The following is a 22,070-nucleotide window of genomic DNA, read 5'->3' on the forward strand; positions in this document are numbered from 1 at the left end:
GCACCACATACCTGATGGAACCCTCTGAGCTTGTTTGATTGGTGGTGTGATGTGTGGCACCCCAGGGGTCTGGTTGCCACAGTGATAGAAATATTACATCTGAGAGCAAGTGGGAGGTTTCCTGGTTAGGAGCCCTTAAACATGCAACACCTCCTGTCCCAGGCCAGATAGGGGAGGAACCTGCCCTATATAAACTGGATCTTGGGCGGGGTTAGTCAGAGAGAGTGAGAGCCTGGAGACAGTTCCAGACACAGGGAGAGTTACAGCTAGGAGCTCTGTAGGAGCAGGAGCTGAAGACCAGGGGCTGGAGCTAAGCAGAGCTCGCCCTGGCAGAAGAATATAAGAACCGGACACCGGGGTCCGAGGCTGTGGGGACGTATATTCACCCAGCAGCAGAAACCAGCCGGCAGGGGACTCCAGGTCCTCTGGCCATAGAAGCCCGGAGGCTCAGTCACGAGCAAGGGACCAGCACCGCCATAGAGGAGCGGACGCTATCAGGAGGCCCCAAGTCACCAGCCATACAGGTGAGCACCACATGGTATACTCAGGGACGTGGGCTACTTCCACTCGCTTACTGCAAGGTAGCCAGGAAGAGTGCAGACAGACGGGGAGGCCTACAACTCCACCTGGCCTGGGGAGTTCCTGCTTGCTCACAGACTGACCAGGCCCCTTATGCTAGCCAGTACTTCCGGGAGGGTCTGCCTTAATATCATCAGTAAAGACTCTGAACTGGACTGCAAAGACTCTGAGTCGTTCCTGCTTTCTTAACGCATACAGCACTACTAGTACTGGGACTCCCGTGCACCATCACTCCCATCATCGACAATTACTGCCCTGAGGCTATACTCCTCCCGTGGGGATTTATCCCATTCTCTGCTGCGCACACAACACCAGCCTCAATGGTCTGCCTCGCAGCGGCGGTACACCTTGACCGCTATCCACGGGTGGCGTAGTTGGACAATTAACCTAAAACCCAAAAAAGACTGCCACTGGTTTGACCACCCTGAGCCACGGGACCAGGTCGCATCACGGAGACTACAACCCCCAGAGACCCGGCTCCGGGTATCCCACACACGTCCACACCAGGCCCAGGGGGCGCGTCAGATGTACGAGTGACATCGCACCAGGCTGACTAATAAAAAGAAGATCTACAGATGCTGTTAAGCTGGTTTTACAAATGCGATCCAAAGATTACAGACCATATCCGGGGGGGATAGACTTGGGAATGTGCAAATTGATATACTCAGAATGTTACATGAAGTTATACATAGTCGGCAGGATTTGAACCTGCGCGGGGAGACCCCAAAGGATTTCTAGTCCATCGCCTTAACCACTCGGCCACAACTAATCAGATGCTGTTTCATCCTTATGAGTTTCACTCCTTTTCTTATAGCACCATGATCAATATCAGTGATTATTAGTGTTGAGCGAACATGCTCGACACTGCTCGGTACTCGCCCGAGCATCACGCTACTCGGGATGTTCGGCGAGCACCGAGCATTTCCGGGTTACTCGGGCGGGAGCTCGATTCTCCGCCCTGCATGTTTGGCGCTCTTTACAGAGCCAATGAACATGCAAGGATTGCCAGCCAGTCACTGTAATGCCGCAGCCATGTTGTTTGTGGGCATTACAGTGATTGGCTGGCCGCACAGCGTCACCTCGAGTATTTAAAACCGGGCGCTGCCATCTTGGACACAGTCGCTCCGGATCAGACAGTGTAGGGACAGTGCTGCTGATTTAGGGAGAGATATATCCTGCAAAATAGTTAGTGTAGGGTCTGTAAAGGCTGCCAGATCAAACAAACAGTCCTTCTCAGGACTAATATCCATCCCAGGTATATCAGGCAGGCAGGCTGTATAGGAGACGCAGTGGTTATACCAGCAAACGCTGCATTACAGTCCTGTGTGCTGCTCCTGTTGCTGAAATTGCTGGACTTAGCTCCAGGTCCCGGGGGCCAGGAAAAATCCTTTTTTTTAATCTAAATCCTCTTTTTTTTTTGCTCCTTTACAATGTACAAATACCCATCTTATTAACCTTTTGGTGTCCCCCCCCCCCCAAAAAAAAAGAGCGTGCCTCTGATTTTTCAGACACAAATATATCAGTTGAAAATAGTCTGGTGTAGGCCAGAGAAATAGAAGTGTGGTTTTGCAGTTCTATGGGCCATTTGTATCTAAAAAAAACAGTTTGAGTGTGTCGCTCACTGTTCAGCCGCAAATATATATATATTTTAAAAAGCCTGGTATACACCAGTAAATTATTACTGTGGTTTTGATGTTCCACGGTAAAACATCTCTATTATCCTGTTTTTGGCATTTTTTGCTGTATAAAAATAATAATAGTGTCTCCCTGATTTTTCAGACACAAATATATCTGTTGAAAATAGTCTGGTGTAGGCCAGAGAGACAGAAGTGTGCTTTTGCTGTTCCACGGTAAAAAATCTCTATTATCCTGCTTTTTGCATTTTTTGCTGTAAAAAAAAAAAATAATAGTGTCTCCCTGATTTTTCAGACACAAATATATCTGTTGAAAATAGTCTGGTGTAGGCCCGAGAAATACAAATTATAACTGTGGTTTTGCTGTTCCACGGTAAAAAATCTCTATTATTCAGGTTTTGGTAGTTTTTTCCGTAAAGAAAAACAGTAGTGTCTCCTGACTGTTGTGACACAAAAATATATCTGTTGAAAATAGTCTTGTGTAGGCCCGACATCCCAGTGTGGTTTCGCAGTTCCACGGGTCAAATCGCTGTACTATCCAGTTTTGGGCCTTTGGTATCTAAAAAAAAAAGCAGTTTGAGTGTGTCGCTCACTGTTCAGCCGCAAATATCTCTATTTAAAAAAGTGTGGTATACCCCAGTAAACAATAACTGTGGTTTTCCTCTTCCACGGTTCTAATCTACTCTTTATTACCCTTTTTCCATTGATAGTGCAAGTGTAAGCTATTTTACTTCATTTACAATGGGCAAGGCGCATGGCAAGGGACATGGAAGGGGACATTCTGGTGATGGTTCGTGCAGAGGCCGTGGCCAAGGTGAAAATGTGCCACAACCAACAGCCACATCTTCTCGCTCCCACTTCTTGACTGAATTACTAGGGAAGCACAGAACAACACCAGTATTGAGAACTGATCAGTGTGAACAGGTTATTAATTGGATAGCAGACAATACTTCCAGTTACCTGGGCACCACCACCTCCGGTCTGTCTTCCACACGGTCAACTCTTAGTAGCCGTGAGTCTCGACCGCATACTCCTCCTCACCCTGATGCTCCTTCCTCCCACCATGCCGAGTGTCGTCAGACAGCAAGTGATCCCACACTTGGACACTCTGAAGAGCTGTTCACTGGTCCATTTCCATATTTGGGCCCCTCGCCTGATACGCTTGAAGTGGTGGAAGAGGAGATCCCATGTTGCGATGCCCAAATATTTGAACAGCCACGGCCACAGGAAGTCGACGTTGGCAATCTGTCACAAGAGGTGGACGATGACGAGACACAATTGCCAGGAAGTGAGGAGGAGGATCGTGGTGCGCAAGTGGAAGAGGAGAAGGTGGTGGATGATCTAGTAACTGACCCAACGTGGAAGGAGGACATGCAGAGTGAGGCCAGCAGCACACAGGGGGAGGGAGGCAGAGTACCCCAACAGGCAGGAAGAAGCAGTGTGGTGGCCGCAGACAGAAGGCAGGCAACCGTTCCCCGTATCACCAACACGAGGGACGTTGCCAGTACAAGCGGTAGGTCTTCCAGAGTCTGGAATTTTTTTAAAGACTCTGCTGATAACCCCAAAAAGGCCATATGTTCCACCTGCCATGCCAGCATCAGCAGGGGTGACAAAACTACCAGCCTGACCACCACCAGCATGATCAGGCACATGGCAGCAAAGCACCCGACTTTGTGGGGCGAAACCCAGGGTCCACGACCAGTGTCAGCGGGTGTCACCACTAGAGATGAGCGGTGTTCGACTAGAACTGTTCGCCAATCTCAAATTCGAGCTGTTTTGGGCGGTGTTCGAGTTGTTCGACGAACCCGAACGATTTGCAAAAAATTCGGCTGTTCGAGGTTATGTTCGATAACTGTTCGTGCACCAAAAGCGTGTCCTGCATTTCTGGTGCTATTTAGAGCACCAATCATGCAGGGATTGTCTGCCACTCACTGTAATGCCACAGCCATGGTGGTTGTGGCATTACAGTGATTGCCCAAATCGATGGGAACAGTGCCAACAGTGAAACATGAAAAGCCGGCAATTCAGCAGCGGCATACACCGGTACCCGACAATTTAGAACCGAAAGAATAGAGCTTCACACATAGATTAGATAGATATAAACATGTCAGCCACATATATACGAAGTACAGTGAAAGTGCTGCTTACTGTACTTGTCATTTAGCGTAAAGGATTTATCAAAAAAAATAATAGTGTTTTCATGCACCGTCTCTTTAAAAAAGCCGGCCGGCAATTCAGCATCTGTACCCGATAATTTAGAATAGAAGGAATAGAGAATCACACATAGATTAGATAGATAGAAACATGTCAGTCACATATATATGAAGTACAGTGACAGTGTTGCTTACTGTACTTGTCATTTAGTGTAAAGGATTTATTAAAAAAAATAATAGTGTTTTCATGCACCGTCTCTTTAAGAAATCCGGCCGGCAATTCAGCATCTGTACCCGACAATTTATAACAGACAGAATAGAGCTTCACACATAGATTAGATAGATAGAAATATGTCAGTCACATATATATGAAGTACAGTGACATTGTTGCTTACTGTACTTGTCATTTAGTGTAAAGGATTTATTTAAAAAAATAATAGTGTTTTCATGCACCGTCTCTTTAAAAAAGCCGGACGGCAATTCAGCATCTGTACCCAACAATTTAGAATAGAAGGAATAGAGCATCACACATAGATTAGATAGATAGAAACATGTCAGTCACATATATATGAAGTACAGTGACAGTGTTGCTTACTGTACTTGTCATTTAGTGTAAAGGATTTATTAAAAAAAATAATAGTGTTTTCATGCACCGTCTCTTTAAGAAAGCCGGCCGGCAATTCAGCATCTGTACCCGACAATTTATAACAGACAGAATAGAGCTTCACACATAGATTAGATAGATAGAAACATGTCAGTCACATATATATGAAGTACAGTGATAGTGTTGGTTACTGTACTTGTCATTTAGTATTAAAATAAAGGATTTATTATTAAAAAAATTGGCGTGGGGTTCCCCTTAATTTTAGGCTCTAGCGGAGGTTAAGCAGACAGCTGGGGCAGATGTTTGAAGCCTGGGAAGGGGGTAATACCCACGGAGCTTCCCAGGCTACTAATATCAGCCCCCAGCTGAATACATAGCCTTTACTAGCTATTAAAATGGGGGACCCCCCCAAAAAAATGATGTGGGGTCCCCCCTAATTTAATAGCTAGCAAAGGCTAGGCAGACAGCTGGGGGCTGATATTAATAGCCCAGGAAGGGAGCCATGAATATTGGCCCCCTCCCAGGCTAGAAACACCAGCCGTCAGCCGCCCCAGAAATGGCGCATTCATAGGATGCGCCAATTCTGGCACTTAGCCTCGCTCTTCCACGCTGCCCTGTAGCGGTGGCAGGGGGTAATAGGGCTGGGGTTGATGTCAGCTTATAATGCCAGCTGACATCAAGCCCAGGTTAGTAATGGAGAGGCGTCTATAAGACACCCCCATTACTAACCCCATAGTCAAAGTTAAAAAAAACACAAACACCCAGAATAAAGTCCTTTAATTGAAATAAAGACACAATTCTTTATTGTTCTAAATTAAACCATACTTACCGTCACGCCCATTCCAGCTGAAGCCAACGATCTCCTGTAATAAAAGAAAAATAATAAAGCAACCTCATCCTTACCTTTCCATGGTTCCCACGACAGCTTCAGCTCTGCTACATCGAGATGACAGGCTGGACCGCAGCAGAACGCTGCCATCCAGCCTGTCATCCCGCAGACACTGAGAAGCGCAGGCTTGCTTGCGCTCCACATTGTCTCTCTGTGACGGCATAAAGATGAGCCGAGGTCATGTCCAATGAACTCGGCTCACCTCATGCACGTCACTGACAGCGTGGGAGAATTCTCACGCTGAAGCGCTGAGTGCAGGAGAATTTTCCCACGCTGTCAGTGAGGTGCATGAGGTGAGCTGAGTTCATTGGACATGAGCTCACCTCATGCACGTCACTGACAGCGTGGGAGAATTCTCCTGCACTCAGCACTTCAGCGTGAGAATTTTCCCACGCTGTCAGTGACGTGCATGAGGTGAGCCGAGTTCATTGGACATGACCTCGGCTCATCTGGATGCCGTCACAGCCAGACACTGCAGAGCGCAAGCATGCCTGCACTTCTCAGTGTCTGCGGCATGACAGGCTGGATGGCAGCGTTCTGCTGCGGTCCAGCCTGTCACCTCGATGTAGCAGAGCTGAAGCTGTCGTGGGAACCATGGAAAGGTAAGGATGAGGTTGGTTTATTATTTTTCTTTTATTGCAGGAGATCGTTGGCTTCAGCTGGAATGGGCGTGATGGTAAGTATAGTTTAATTTAGAACAATAAAGAATTGTGTGTTTATTTCAATTAAAGGACTTTATTCTGGGTGTTGTGTTTTTTTTAAATACTTTACTAGAAATTCATGGCGGTCATGTCTAATACTGGCGTGACCCCATGAATTTTGGGCTTGGGGCCAGCTGATAATACCAAGCTGGCCCTAACCCCTTTATTACCCAGTGAGCCACCGCACCAGGGCCCTGGATGAGTTGGGTACAGCGCCAGAAGATGGCGCTTCTATAAACGCGCCATTTTCCGGGGTGGCTGCGGACTGCAATTTGCAGCGGGGGGGGCCCAGAAAGCTTGGGCCTCCCTGCGCTGCAGATTCCAGCCCCCAGCTGCCTAGTTGTACCTGGCTGGACACAAAAATAGGGCGAAGCCCCACGTATTTTTTTTTTAATTATTTCATGAAATTCATGAAATAATTAAGAAAAAAAGGCCTTCCCTATATTGTTGTGTCCGGCCAGGTACAAATAGGCAGCTGGTGGTTGGGGGCAGCCCATTCCTGCCTGCTGTACCTGGCTGGACACAAATATAGTGCGAAGCCGCACTTCAATTTTTTTTAATTATTTCATGAAATTCATGAAATAATTAAGAAAAAAAGGCCTTCCCTATATTGTTGTGTCCGGCCAGGTACAAATAGGCAGCTGGTGGTTGGGGGCAGCCCATTGCTGCCTGCTGTACCTGGCTGGACACAAATATAGTGCGAAGCCCCACTTCAATTTTTTTAAATTATTTCAGGAAATTCATGAAATAATTAAAAAAAAATTGACGTGGGGCTTCGCACTATATTTGTGTCCAGCCAGGTACAGCAGGCAGGAACGGGCTGCCCCCAACCACCAGCTGACTATTTGTACCTGGCCGGACACAACAATATAGGGAAGGCCTTTTTTTCTTAATTATTTCATGAATTTCATGAAATAATTAAAAAAAAAATACGTGGGGCTTCGCCCTATTTTTGTGTCCAGCCAGGTACAACTAGGCAGCTGGGGGCTGGAATCTGCAGCGCAGGGAGGCCCAAGCTTTCTGGGCCCCCCCCGCTGCAAATTGCAGTCCGCAGCCACCCCGGAAAATGGCGCGTTCATAGAAGCGCCATCTTCTGGCGCTGTACCCAACTCATCCAGGGCCCTGATGCGGTGGCTCACTGGGTAATAAAGGGGTTAGGGCCAGCTTGGCATTATCAGCTGGCCCTAAGCCCAAAATTCATGGGGTCACGCCAATATTAGACATGACCACCATGAATTTCTAGTAAAGTATTTAAAAAAAACACAACACCCAGAAAAAAGTCCTTTAATTGAAATAAACACACAATTCTTTATTGTTCTAAATTAAACCATACTTACCGTCACGCCCATTCCAGCTGAAGCCAACGATCTGATGAAATAAAAGAAAAATAATAAAGCAACATCATCCTTACTTTTCCATGGTTCCCATGACAGCTTCAGCTCTGCTACATCGAGATGACAGGCTGGACCGCAGCAGAACGCTGCCATCCAGCCTGTCATCCCGCAGACACTGAGAAGCGCAGGCATGCTTGCGCTCCACAGTGTCTCTCTGTGAGGGCATCCAGATGAGCCAAGTTAATGTCCAATGAACTCGGCTCACCTCATGCACGTCACTGACAGCGTGGGAAAATTCTCCTGCACTCAGCGCTTCAGCGTGGGAGAATTCTCACACTGAAGCGCTGAGTGCAGGAGAATTCTCCCACGCTGTCAGTGACGTGCAGGAGGTGAGCTGAGTTCATTGGACATGAGCTCACCTTATGCACGTCACTGACAGCGTGGGAAAATTCTCCTGCACTCAGCGCTTCAGCGTGGGAGAATTCTCACGCTGAAGCGCTGAGTGCAGGAGAATTCTCCCACGCTGTCAGTGGCGTGCAGGAGGTGAGCTGAGTTCATTGGACATGAGCTCACCTTATGCACGTCACTGACAGCGTGGGAGAATTCTCCTGCACTCAGCGCTTCAGCGTGAGAATTTTCCCACGCTGTCAGTGACGTGCATGAGGTGCGCCGAGTTCATTGGACATGAACTCGTCTCATCTTTATGCCGTCACAGCCAGACACTGCAGAGCGCAAGCATGCCTGCGCTTCTCAGTGTCTGCGGGATGACAGGCTGGATGGCAGCGTTCTGCTGCGGTCCAGCCTGTCATCTCGATGTAGCAGAGCTGAAGCTGTCGTGGGAACCATGGAAAGGTAAGGATGATGTTGCTTTATTATTTTTCTTTTATTGCAGGAGATCGTTGGCTTCAGCTGGAATGGGCGTGATGGTAAGTATGGTTTAATTTAGAACAATAAAGGATTGTGTCTTTATTTCAATTAAAGTACTTTATTCTGGGTGTTTGTGTTTTCTTTTAACTTTGACTATGGGGTTAGTAATGGGGGTGTCTTATAGACGCCTCTCCATTACTAACCTGGGCTTGATGTCAGCTGGCATTATAAGCTGACATCAACCCCAGCCCTATTACCCCCTGCCACCGCACCAGGGCAGCGTGGAAGAGCGAGGCTAAGTGCCAGAATTGGCGCATCCTATGAATGCGCCATTTCTGGGGCGGCTGACGGCTGGTGTTTCTAGCCTGGGAGGGGGCCAATATTCATGGCTCCCTTCCTGGGCTATTAATATCAGCCCCCAGCTGTCTGCCTAGCCTTTGCTAGCTATTAAATTAGGAGGGACCCCACGTCATTTTTTTTGGGGGGTCCCCCATTTTAATAGCTAGTAAAGGCTATGTATTCAGCTGGGGGCTGATATTAGTAGCCTGGGAAGCTCCGTGGGTATTACCCCCTTCCCAGGCTTCAAACATCTGCCCCAGCTGTCTGCTTAACCTCCGCTAGAGACTAAAATTAAGGGGAACCCCACGCCAATTTTTTTTAATAATACATCCTTTATTTTAATACTAAATGACAAGTACAGTAACCAACACTATCACTGTACTTCATATATATGTGACTGACATGTTTCTATCTATCTAATCTATGTGTGAAGCTCTATTCTGTCTGTTATAAATTGTCGGGTATAGATGCTGAATTGCCGGCCGGCTTTTTTAAAGAGACGGTGCATGAAAACACTATTATTTTTTTTAATAAATCCTTTACACTAAATGACAAGTACAGTAAGCAACATTGTCACTGTACTTCATATATATGTGACTGACATGTTTCTATCTATCTAATCTATGTGTGAAGCTCTATTCTGTCTGTTATAAATTGTTGGGTACAGATGCTGAATTGCCGGCCGGCTTTTTTAAAGAGACAGTGCATGAAAACACTATTATATTTTTTAATAAATCCTTTACACTAAATGACAAGTACAGTAAGCAACACTGTCACTGTACTTCATATATATGTGACTGACATGTTTCTATCTATCTAATCTATGTGTGAGGCTCTATTCCTTCTTGTCTAAATTGTCGGGTACCGGTGTATGCCGCTGCTGAATTGCCGGCCGGCTTTTTAAAGAAAGTGTCTTCTGAGCAGTTTGTCAGCTTTTGGACACCTTTGAAGGTGTTTTCTATGTGTTTCTATGTGTTTTTGTTTGCCTGCCATTGGTTTTAACGGTGTTCGACGGTGTTCTAAGGTGTTCGACGAACAGTTCGACGAACAGTTCCTCGAACATCCCGGTGTTCGACGAAACGAACCGAACCCGAACACTACGGGGGTGGCTCAACACTAGTCACCACTGCTTCTTCCACTGTTGTGCGTGCAATAGAACCACCTGTTGTGTGTGCAAGGCAATCCCCTGTCCATACTGCATGTAAAGATGCCCCCTCCTCTCAGTCTTCACTTTTTATGGCAGTTTCTCAAGAAACAGCATCAACGTCCACGTCCACATCCCACCGCAGCGTTCAATTGTCCATATCCCAGACCTTTGAACGAAAGCGGAAATTCGCAGCTAACGCCAAACAGGCCACAGTCCTAAATTCGCACATTTCACGACTGCTTGCATTGGAAATGCTGCCTTTTAGGCTGGTAGAGACAGAATCCTTCCGCAATCTTATGGCGGTGGCCATCCCTTGGTACTCGGTCCCCAGCCGACACTATTTTGCCCGGTGTGCCATCCCTGCACTACACAAGCACGTGTCCCAAAGCATCTGCCATGCCCTCAACAACGCAGTTACTGGGAGAGTCCACCTGACAACGGACACGTGGACAAGTGCTTGTGGCCAGGGACGGTACATCTCTCTGACGGCACACTGGGTAAACATAGTGGAAGCCGGGACCCAGTCGGACCTTGGGACGGAACACATCCTCCCCACACCGAGGATTGCGGGCCCTATGTCAGTCAGAGTTGCCCCCACAGTGTACAGCTCCTGCGCATCCTCCTCCTCCTCCTCATGTACAGCCTCCATCTCAGATATCACCACATCAGTTACAAGCTGGAAGCATTGCAGTACTGCCTCCGCCAAGCGGCAACAGGCTGTGCTGAAACTCATAAGCTTAGGTGATAAACCTCACACTGCTTGTGAGTTGTGGACAGCTGTGAAAGAGCAGGCAGATCTGTGGCTGAGACCGCTGAACCTACATCCTGGCATGGTCGTGTGTAGTGTTGAGCCACCCCCGTAGTGTTCGAGTTCGGTTCGGTTCGTCGAACACCCGTGTGTTCGCCGAACTGTTCGTCGAACTGTTCGTCGAACACCTTCGAACACCGTTAAAACCAATGGCAGGCAAACAAAAACACATAGAAACACATAGAAAACACCTTCAAAGGTGTCCAAAAGCTGACAAACTGCTCAGAAGACACAACTAACACATGGAAAAGTGACAAGTACATATAGTCATGCGAAAAGAAAAGAGGTGGAGGAGTAAAAGGAGGGGGAGACACAGATATAGGCATGTCATGCCCTTCTAAAATCCAAAAAGTGAGAAGCCGAGACGGCCAGTCCGCTCCTGCCCGTGCCACCTCCGTGTCGCCGGGTTTGTGCCAGAGCCGCGGTGAACCCTGACGGCCAGCCCCCCTCTCCCAATACTGGTGCCTGTCCGCTGGTGGGTCGAGAGAGCCCCCCTGTGGTGGAGGCAGCTCTAAGCTTTTTAATTTAAATTGTCCCTCTAATTTGAATGAATACACTTTAAATCCATTTACAAGGATCTATTGGAGGGCAAGTCTCATGCCAGCAGCCGCGTAATTCCAGCTCCAGTAGCGTCCACTAAAGCTGCTGCAGTTAAAAAGCTTTTATAAGGATCGAGCTCGGCTGTCCACCGCAAGGCATCCTAGTGCCAGTCCCAGCCCCTATGCCTTGGGGTGCCTCCTGATGCTCTTCACTAAGTATCCCGTGGTCCCGAAGCATTTCCTTTGAAAAAATTAAGTGTCCAAACTACAGGTGGTGTAGCTTGCTTAACAGCCGGGATAATCCGCTGACTAGCAGACACTGCTACTAGGCACAAAGTATTTCCTGGGCTAGATGCAGTTAAAAATTTGTAAGTAGATACTCTCGTTGGATGCTGAGAAAGCATTCCAAAGAGTCTCCTGGCACGCCATATATGATTCTCTTAAAAAGCTTGGGGTAGGGGTCTAGGGGACCCTTTTATAGCCAAAATCACGGCCCTGTATCACAATACGTCACCTAGGCTGAAGATAAATGGAACTGCAGCACCGAGGGCTCGGTTGCTACAGACGTATTGCACCTCACCCAGAGGTGTGATATCTCACTCTCAGATAAGGATGGAGTGTGGATCAGGACCCGACACCTGCATGCATTACACCACATTGCCGTGGGGCAGGGCGACCAATATGCCTCTGAGATGGGCACGACAGTCCCTGTCCCTGGCTGGAGTGGGGGGAGGGAACACTGAGGAAGGGGAACCCTGCAGTGCAGGAGCAGGGAGGAAGCAGTTCCTGGGTGCATTGAGAAGGGAGTATAAAAGGTGGGCACCATCTTAGTTCAGTGCAGAGAAGTCTGAGCAGAAGTGGCAGGGAGCAGGGGCTCTGCATGAGCTCTGCTCCGGAGGCGGGCCTAGTAACAGAGGCCCAGGCCTGCAAGAGGGAGAAGGAAGGAAGAGGAGCGGAGAAGGCTCCAGGAACGAGGAATGAAGGGATCCCAGGGGTGCGGACGGGCGAGTCGCCACCGCACGCCCGAATCCACCTGCGTGGAGGGGTCAGGCCAAAGGGGGAGACCGGTCCCCGAACTAGTGGAGGCAGGAAACGACCCTCAGCTAGAAACCGGAGGCTCTGACATTTTATGTGGCGCAGCCCCTTGCTCCACCCGCTAGGAAGGCACCACATAGGGTCAGGGAAACTGGCGCCAAGTTTACCAAGAGGAGGCCCGAGGCAGCCGGACAGAAGTGTTGGTAAGAAAGGCCAGACAAAGGACACACAAAGGGGGTCCTGTGAAGCGCTCCAAAGTTATCTGGGAGTTGTCTGAGCCCCTCACCTGGTGAGCACAGTACGACGTGGGCAGCCGTTACCTGCAGACGTGGTCTGGATAATAAGAACTGTGAGTAAAGGCCCTGAACTGCATCACTGACTCCGTGTCGTTACTGCTGCTGCCCTGCACCATCACCCCCATCCTCCGCATACACTGCCCTGAGGCTATACTCCTCCCGTGGGGAGTTATGCTACGCTCTGCTGCACCCACAACACCAGCCTTAGCGATCTGCCCTGTAGCGGCGGTTCACTCTGACCGCAATCCACGGGTGGCGTAGTCGGACATTTAAACATCAAAACCACATAAATAGTTCCGCCACTGGTTTGACCGCCCTGAGCCACAGAACCGGATCGCCGCCACGAAGACTACAACCACCAGCATCCACCAAAAAGGGTCCGGCTCCGGGTGTCCCAAGGCCCAGGGGGTGCGTCAGAACATTTTCATCACCTTTCACAATCACCAATGGGACAAGGCAGGGATGTCCTCTGTCCCCTCTCTTATACATCCTAGTGACAGAGCACCTGCTCTCATCAATTCGCCATAACCCCAATATTAGGTGGATTGAGGTGGGAGGCACCGAGTACAAGTGCTCTCTATTTGCTGATGATGTCCTAGTATATATCACTCAATCACATATATCCATCCCTGCTGTTATGGCTGAAATAGATCACTTTGTTACATGGTAAAATTTTAAAATCAATGCAGCGAAGTCTGAGGCCCTCGATGTCTCCCTCCCTAAATCCATATAGGATTCCATCCAGTCCAACTTTCCCTTTGCCTGGCCCTCACAGGGTATCAAATACTTAGGAATTCCTATTCATAGAGACCTCTCCCATCTATGTTATCTTAATTTTGGGCCCTTTATTGAACAATTCCATACAGACCACGGTTGGCAAGTTAGAACTGTAAGATTCACTACGTGAACCACTGGTGTTTTGTGGAAAAGCACATGTACACCGCGTTCCAAATTATTATGCAAAAAGTGTTTAGGAGTGATAAGGGAAGAATTTGTTTGTTTGTCAGTTAAACTCATTGATGGTGATGTGTGTCAGGGCTCTTTATATCACTGTAAGCAATTGCAGACACCTGTGCTAATTAGTTTGGCAGGTGTGTCCAATGAAAGGCAAGACTACTTAAGAAGGCTCTCTCACATTATTAAGCAGCCTACATTTTCTGCCAAAATGGGAAAGAAAAAGGATGTGTCGGCTGCTGAGAAGCAACAAATTGTGGAGTGTTTAGGTCAAGGCATGACTACAATCAACATTGTGCGATGATCAGGATGAAGTGTCTTGGCAATCAAGAAGTATGTAGCTGATTCACAGTACACACGTGTGCGTGCTGATAAGGGCAAATTGAGGACTCTTTCCTACAGGCAATTACGTCAGGTTGAAAGAGCAGCGGCAAAAAAGCCTTGTCATAGCAGCAGACAAGTTTTTGAAGCTGCTTGTGCCTCCAACGTCCCCCGAACAACAAGATGCAGGGTCCTTCAGAGGTTTGCAGCTGTGCATACGCCATCCTGTCGACCTCCTCAATCCACTTCACACAAGCAGAAACGGCTCCAGTGGGCCAATCATTACATGAAGACTGATTTCAAAACAGTTTTGTTCACGGATGAGTGCCGTGCAGCGCTCGATGGTCCAGATGGATGGAGTGGAGGATGGCTGGTTGATGGACACCCCACGCAAACACGGCTACAGCGCCAACAAGGAGGAGGTGGAGTAATGTTTTGGGCTGGAATCATGGGGAGAGAGATTGTCGGCCCCTTTAGGATCCCTGAAGGCGCTAAAGATGAACTCCATAATGTATGTGGATTTTCTCAAACAGCACTTCCTGCCATGGTTCAAGAAGAAGAACCGTGTATTTCACAGCAAGATCATTTTTCTGCATGATAATGCACCATCTCATGCTGCACATAAAACATCTGCATCTCTGGCTGATATGGGCATAAAAGGGGACAAACTTATGGTGTGACCCCCATGCTCCCCTGACCTCTACCCCATTCAGAACCTTTGGAGCATCATTAAAAGGAGTGTCTATGATGGCGGGAGGCAGTTCACATCTAAGCAACAGCTCTGGGAGGGTATTCTGTCCTCATGCAAAACAATTGAAGCAGAAACCATCCAAAACCTGACAAATTCAATGGACGAGAGAGTTCAGAAGCTCCTTTCGAACAAGGGGTCCTATGTGAAAATGTAACATCACCTAGAATAAAGTTTTGAGTTGAAAACTGTTTGATTTCAGTTTCTAACAACCTGCTAATGCTTATAATTTCAAAAATGACCATTTTTTTGGTCTTTATTAAAATGAAAAGGTTGATCGAAAAGTTTGGGGGATCTAAGAGTGTGTCAACCCAGTAGTCATGATTACTTCGAATTCTGACAATATGAGGGTCATGCTGCAGGTAGTGCAGCAAGAAGGCACTTATGTGTCTTGCGCATCTCGGAGCCCCAAAATTATTTTCCGGGCTAGATGCAGCTAAAAATTATTTTTAATTTTAAATCTGGTGAAGCTTATTATAGATGGCCTAATAGGATCAGTGCTGCACACTGCTACAAAGCCCAAATTATTTTCCAGTCAAGATACAGATAAACAGGATTAGTAATTTGAAAGCTTAAAACGGTTGGTAGGGTGATTTTAACCAATCATCAAGCTTTTACTCTCCCCAGGATGACACAGGGGTAGAAAAGTCGTTTCGGATCCATGATTTGTTCATCTTTATGAACGTGAGTCTGTCTACATTATCAGTGGAGAGCCGCGTGCGCTTATCTGTCAGCACACCACCAGCAGCGCTGAACACACGTTCAGACAGAACGCTGGCTGCGGGGCATGACAAGATCTCCAAGGCGTAAGTGGCTAGCTCCGGCCATTTATCCAGATTGGAAGCCCAAAAAGAGCAAGGGTCCAGTGACACAGTCGTGGCTTCAATGTTTACTTGGAGATACTCCTGTACCATCGTCTCTAGGCGTTGACTATGTGTCAGACTTCTTGTCTCCTGTGGCCTTGCAAAGGATGGGCTAAAAAAGTGGTGAAATGATTCCGCAAAATTGATGTTACCAGCAGATACTGTGGTTCTGTTACGGTTTGAGTGCTGAACACTTGACGGTCCCACGGTTGGCAAGTTGGAACTGTGAGATTCACTACGTGCACCACTGGTATTTTGTGGAAAAGCACATGTAAGATTCTGCAACAGTCTCTGCTGATACTCCTGCATGCGTGCATCCCTTTCTATGGCAGGAATAATTTCTGCAAATTTACTTTTGTACCGGGGATCTAACAGTGTGGCAACCCAGTAGTCAGGATTATTTCTAATTCTCACAATTCGAGGGTCATGTTGCAGGTAGTGCAGCAAGAAGGCACTCATGTGTGTTGCGCATCCAGGAGCACCAAGTCCCTGTTGTGTTGGTGGCGAGGTAACAATCATGCTTCCTTCCTCTGTCCTCTCCCCCCAACCTCGCACAACATAAATGTGATCAAGGTCTCCCTCATCTGATGAGTCTTCCATCAGTTCGTCCTCCACTTCTTCCTGGGCTCCTGCACCTTCCTCACTAGTTTGGCTGCTACCATGCGCCCTGGTAAAACCATCTCCCCCACCCTCACATGCCTGCCGCCTTGGTGCTGCCGACCGTCTGGACCTTGCAGATGTTAGCCCTTCCGCATACAACTCCTCCTCCTCTACTTCCTCCACCTCCTCTTGTGCCACCACCTGACTCCGAATTCTGTTTAACATGTGCTCCAGCATGTAAATCACCGGAATAGTCATGCTGATAATGGCATCGTCAGCACTAAACATCTTCGTCGCCATTTCAAAACTGTGCAGAAGGGTGCATAGGTCCCTGATCTGAGACCACTCCTCCAGCGTGATTTGCCCCACCTCTGAATCTCGTTGGCCCAGGCTATACGTCAGAACGTATTGCACCAGGGCTTGTCGGTGCTGCCACAGTCGCTGCAACATGTGCAGAGTTGAATTCCACCGGGTAGGCACATCGCATTTTAGCCGGTGAAGTGGCAGGCCCAACGACTTCTGTAGAGATGTAAGTCGCTGAGCTGCGGGATGCGAACGGCGGAAGTGAGCACACAGCGACCGTGCCCTCTGCAGAAGGCCATCTAGTCTGGGATAGTGGGCTAAAAATTGCTGGACAACCAGGTTCAACACGTGAGCCATACAAGGCACGTGTGTGACATTGCCCCGGCGAAGGGCCGCACCCAGGTTTGCAGCATTGTCGCACACGGCCTTCCCTGGTTTCAGGTCCAGTGGAGACAACCATTCATGAAATTGGTTCTCCAGAGCTGACCACAACTCCTCAGCTGTGTGACTCACATTTCCCAGACATTTCAATGTAAAAACCGCCTGATGACGTTGAGCCCTACTGCCAGCATAGTAAGGAGGTGTGCAGGATCCCTTCTGCGCAGTTAGAAAGCTTGTGGCATGACGAGACAGGCTTTGGGTGCAGGTGGAAGACCGAGAGGAGGTTGAGGAGGCAGAAGCAGTGGAGGAAAAATGACATAAAGAGGATTGACGCACAACTCGTGGGGACGGCAAGACTTGGACAGCAGCCCCTTGTCCTGCTGTCACCATAGTTACCCAGTGCCCAGTCAGCGACATGTAACGCCCCTGTCCATGCCTACTCGTCCAAGTGTCTGTGGTGAAATGCACCCTGTCACACACAGAGTTTCTCAAAGAAGCGGTGATGTTGTGTGCGACATGCTGGTGGAGCGCAGGCACACCTTTCTTTGAGAAGTAGTGCCGACTGGGCATCTGGTACTGGGGCACTGCGACGGACATAAGGTCTCGAAAATCCTCTGTGTCCACCAGGCGGAAAGGCAGCATTTCTGTAGCCAAGAGCTTGCAGATGGTGAAATTCAACCTCTTAGCTTTCTCATGGCTAGGAGGAAATGGTCTTTTACTTGTCCACATCTGAGGGACCGAGGGCTGGCTATTGTGCTTAGACGGGGTTGATAAGGGTGTCCCCGGCAAACTGCCGGTCTGTGAGGAAGATGCAGGCGGACATGTTAGGTTGCCTTCATCCAAAGGTGGTGCTATCGATGTCGGACAGCGCTCAACACCAGCTGGTGTTACCACCTCCAAAGAAAATGATGACCTGCCAATCACGCTGGCTGTTGCGGGTAAAGAGGTGGCAGGTCTGCGCCCCAAAACAGGTGTGACTGCTGTCCCCCCAGTCACAGAGGATGAAGAGGCCGCGGATGCACAAGATATGGCAGACGGTGGTTGGCCCGGCCGGCTAGACCGCATTGTAGCACACTGAGCTTCCCACTGCAACTTATGCTTCATGTCCATGTGCCGGTTCATGCATGAAGTACTCAAACTATGTATTTTTTGGCCTCTACTTAGCTTTTGCTGACAAATGTTACAGATAACACGAGTTGGGTCATCTTTATCGATCTGAAAAAATGCCCAGGCTATGCAAGGCTTAGCACCCATGCGACCTGAAGAGCCACCACGACTTGTGGTGAGAGGCAGAGTTGTGTTTGAGGATGCAGTTGTTGACGTGCTTCCAGTACTACGTCTCTGTCCAGGAAGGCGCAACCTGACCTCGTCGTCACTAGCATCTTCCTCCACCTCCTCTGCTGACCTCATCTCTTGGCTGACTGTGGGTTGACAGTAAGTGGGATCTCCGACCTCATCATCATCACCCTGTGCGTTATCACACCCGTCGTCCTCAGAGCCAACCTGTTCCTGCCCTGACAAAAAACTAAAGTTGTCGCTCCAATCAGGTATTTGAGTCTTATCATCGTCTTCCTCATTGTCTCCACCAACAGGAGTTACAGTTTGGGAATGAGGGTCTACATTATGGTCAGAACCTTCTGCATCTGGTCCTGGATCCGACTCATAAAGATTCTGGGCATCAGTACAGATCATTTCCTCGTCTGGATTCACAGAAGCGCTGGAGTCGACCTCTGATTCCCAGGCTATAGTATGAGTAAACAGCTCTGCAGACTCAACCATCTGTTCTACCTCATACTCAGACGGGCAGCTGGAGATTTGGGAGCTGTGAGGAAGCAAGTGCGATTTGGGTGACACCTTTGAGGACTTTAGTATTTGTGATGTTGAAGTTGATGTGGAGGAGAGCCCACTTAAAGGAGCACTTGATATCCGTTGAAGCACCTGCTGTTTTTGTGCCTCATCTGGAATTTGTAGCGATTGGCGTGGCCGTAAGAAAGGGATCTTATCACATTGTCCGCTAAAAGAAGTAGACATTTTAGTTTGGCTGGAAGATGGTCTTTCTTCTGCACCTACCCCACCGACACAACCTTTTTTCCCCTTCCCAACACGCCTATTCCCCTTTCCACCAGCAGCAGGCCTTTTTCCACTCATTTTGGTGGTTAACTAATTCACAACTCTGGAGTTGTTTGCACAAAAAAACAATGGATGGTAACCGAGCAGAGCTGAGTGGCCAAACTGTGGTATTAGGCCAAAACTATTGGCTGGGTTAGATGCAGAAAAAAATTATTTTTAATTTGCAACCTGATGGAGGTCAGTATAGATGGACTAATAGACCAAGTCCCACACACCGCTAGAAGCCCAAATATTTTTTCAGAGCTAGATGCAGAAATTTTTTTTATTCAATTTGCAACCTGATGGAGGTCAGTATAGATGGACTAATAGACCAAGTCCCACACACTGCTAGAAGCCCAAATATTTTTTCAGAGCTAGATGCAGAAAAAAATTATTTTTAATTTGCAACCTGATGGAGGTCAGTATAGATGGACTAATAGACCAAGTCCCACACACCGCTAGAAGCCCAAATATTTTTTCAGAGCTAGATGCAGAAAAAAATTATATTCAATTTGCAACCTGCTGGAGGTCAGTATAGAAGGACTAATAGAACAAGTCCCACACACTGCTAGAAGCCCAAATATTTTTTCAAAGCTAAATGAAGAAAAAAATTATTTTTAATTTGCAACCTGATGGAGGTCAGTATAGATGGACTAATAGACCAAGTCCCACACACTGCTAGAAGCCCAAATATTTTTTCAGAGCTAGATGCAGAAAAAAATTATTTTTAATTTGCAACCTGATGGAGGTCAGTATAGATGGACTAATAGACCAAGTCCCACACACTGCTAGAAGCCCAAATATTTTTTCAGAGCTAGATGCAGAAAAAAATTATTTTTAATTTGCAACCTGATGGAGGTCAGTATAGATGGACTAATAGACCAAGTCCCACACACTGCTAGAAGCCCAAATATTTTTTCAGAGCTAGATGCAGAAAAAAATTATATTCAATTTGCAACCTGCTGGACGTCAGTATAGAAGGACTAATAGAACAAGTCCCACACACTGCTAGAAGCCCAAATATTTTTTCAGAGCTAAATGAAGAAAAAAATTATTTTTAATTTGCAACCTGATGGAGGTCAGTATAGATGGACTAATAGACCAAGTCCCACACACTGCTAGAAGCCCAAATATTTTTTCAGAGCTAGATGCAGAAAAAAATTATTTTTAATTTGCAACCTGATGGAGGTCAGTATAGATGGACTAATAGACCAAGTCCCACACACCGCTAGAAGCCCAAATATTTTTTCAGAGCTAGATGCAGAAAATTTTTTTATTCAATTTGCAACCTGATGGAGGTCAGTATAGATGGACTAATAGACCAAGTCCCACACACTGCTAGAAGCCCAAATATTTTTTCAGAGCTAGATGCAGAAAAAAATTATTTTTAATTTGCAACCTGATGGAGGTCAGTATAGATGGACTAATAGACCAAGTCCCACACACTGCTAGAAGCCCAAATATTTTTTCAGAGCTAGATGCAGAAAAAAATTATTTTTAATTTGCAACCTGATGGAGGTCAGTATAGATGGACTAATAGAACAAGTCCCACACGCTGCTAGAAGCCCAAATATTTTTTCAGAGATAAATGAAGAAAAAAATTATTTTTAATTTGCAACCTGATGGAGGTCAGTATAGATGGACTAATAGACCAAGTCCCACACACTGCTAGAAGCCCAAATATTTTTTCAGAGCTAGATGCAGAAAAAAATTATTTTTAATTTGCAACCTGATGGAGGTCAGTATAGATGGACTAATAGACCAAGTCCCACACACCGCTAGAAGCCCAAATATTTTTTCAGAGCTAGATGCAGAAAAAAATTATATTCAATTTGCAACCTGCTGGAGGTCAGTATAGAAGTACTAATAGAACAAGTCCCACACACTGCTAGAAGCCCAAATATTTTTTCAGAGCTAAATGAAGAAAAAAATTATTTTTAATTTGCAACCTGATGGAGGTCAGTATAGATGGACTAATAGACCAAGTCCCACACACTGCTAGAAGCCCAAATATTTTTTCAGAGCTAGATGCAGAAAAAAATTATATTCAGTTTGCAACCTGATGGAGGTCAGTATAGATGGACTAATAGAATGATGGTATGCCCAAAAGATTTTACTTCACTAGGTGCAGTAAAAAAATTGGTATTCTATACACAGGTGGTATATCTTGCAACACAGATAGGCTACTCCACTGACTAACACACTCTGCAATAGGCCAAAAAGGATTAGCTTTGCTAGATTCAGCCAAATGCTGTGAAAAAAACTTGCACAGCACTGGCACAGACCTGCCTGGCAAAAACTGATAGGAACTGATGTAACCTAGTCCTGAAAAGGACTCCAATTACAATTAGTCTTTACTCCCACAATCTATCTATTTAAGAGCACAGACCTGCCTGATAAAAGTCGTAGAAAATGCTGTAACCTAGTCCTTAAAAGGACTGCAATCACAACTATTCCCTACTCCCAAGCTATCTGTATATTTGTGCGAAAATTGGCTTGAAATTAACAAGGTATAGCGCACACAGCAACAGCGGTGCCGTCTAACACGCAGCTGCAGCAGTGAGAAAATGGTGGCGACGGGGAAAATGGCTTGGTCTTATAGGGCAAGGACATGTGACATACACTGCCAATCACACATGCCCTTGCTTGTGTGAAAAAAAGCACTTCGCTCCGTGTGTGCGCTGCTGATAGGCTGACAGATTGCACCTCCCCACTGCAAATGCGGGAAAGAGAAAAAAAAATGGAGATCTTAATTGTTCCTGCAGAGATCCATCCCCTGCCCCTCCCCCCACCCCGCTGTACACTCAAACTGCGTATTAACATTAATTTTCATCATTACTGAGAAAAAATCCAGTTATGATTTTGG

General features: G+C 47.1%; 1 non-coding gene across 1 annotated transcript; it reads right to left on the minus strand.

The window, feature by feature from the left end:
- Positions 1-1,266: 1,266 nt before the first annotated feature.
- Positions 1,267-1,348, minus strand: TRNAS-AGA (transfer RNA serine (anticodon AGA)). Its single transcript has one exon. It is a non-coding gene; the product is annotated as a tRNA-Ser (tRNA).
- Positions 1,349-22,070: the final 20,722 nt, after the last annotated feature.

Source organism: Phyllobates terribilis, unplaced genomic scaffold (genome assembly GCF_046119375.1).
Source record: "Phyllobates terribilis strain yellow unplaced genomic scaffold, ASM4611937v1 Scaffold_13__5_contigs__length_258822181, whole genome shotgun sequence".
Lineage (NCBI taxonomy): Eukaryota > Metazoa > Chordata > Amphibia > Anura > Dendrobatidae > Phyllobates > Phyllobates terribilis.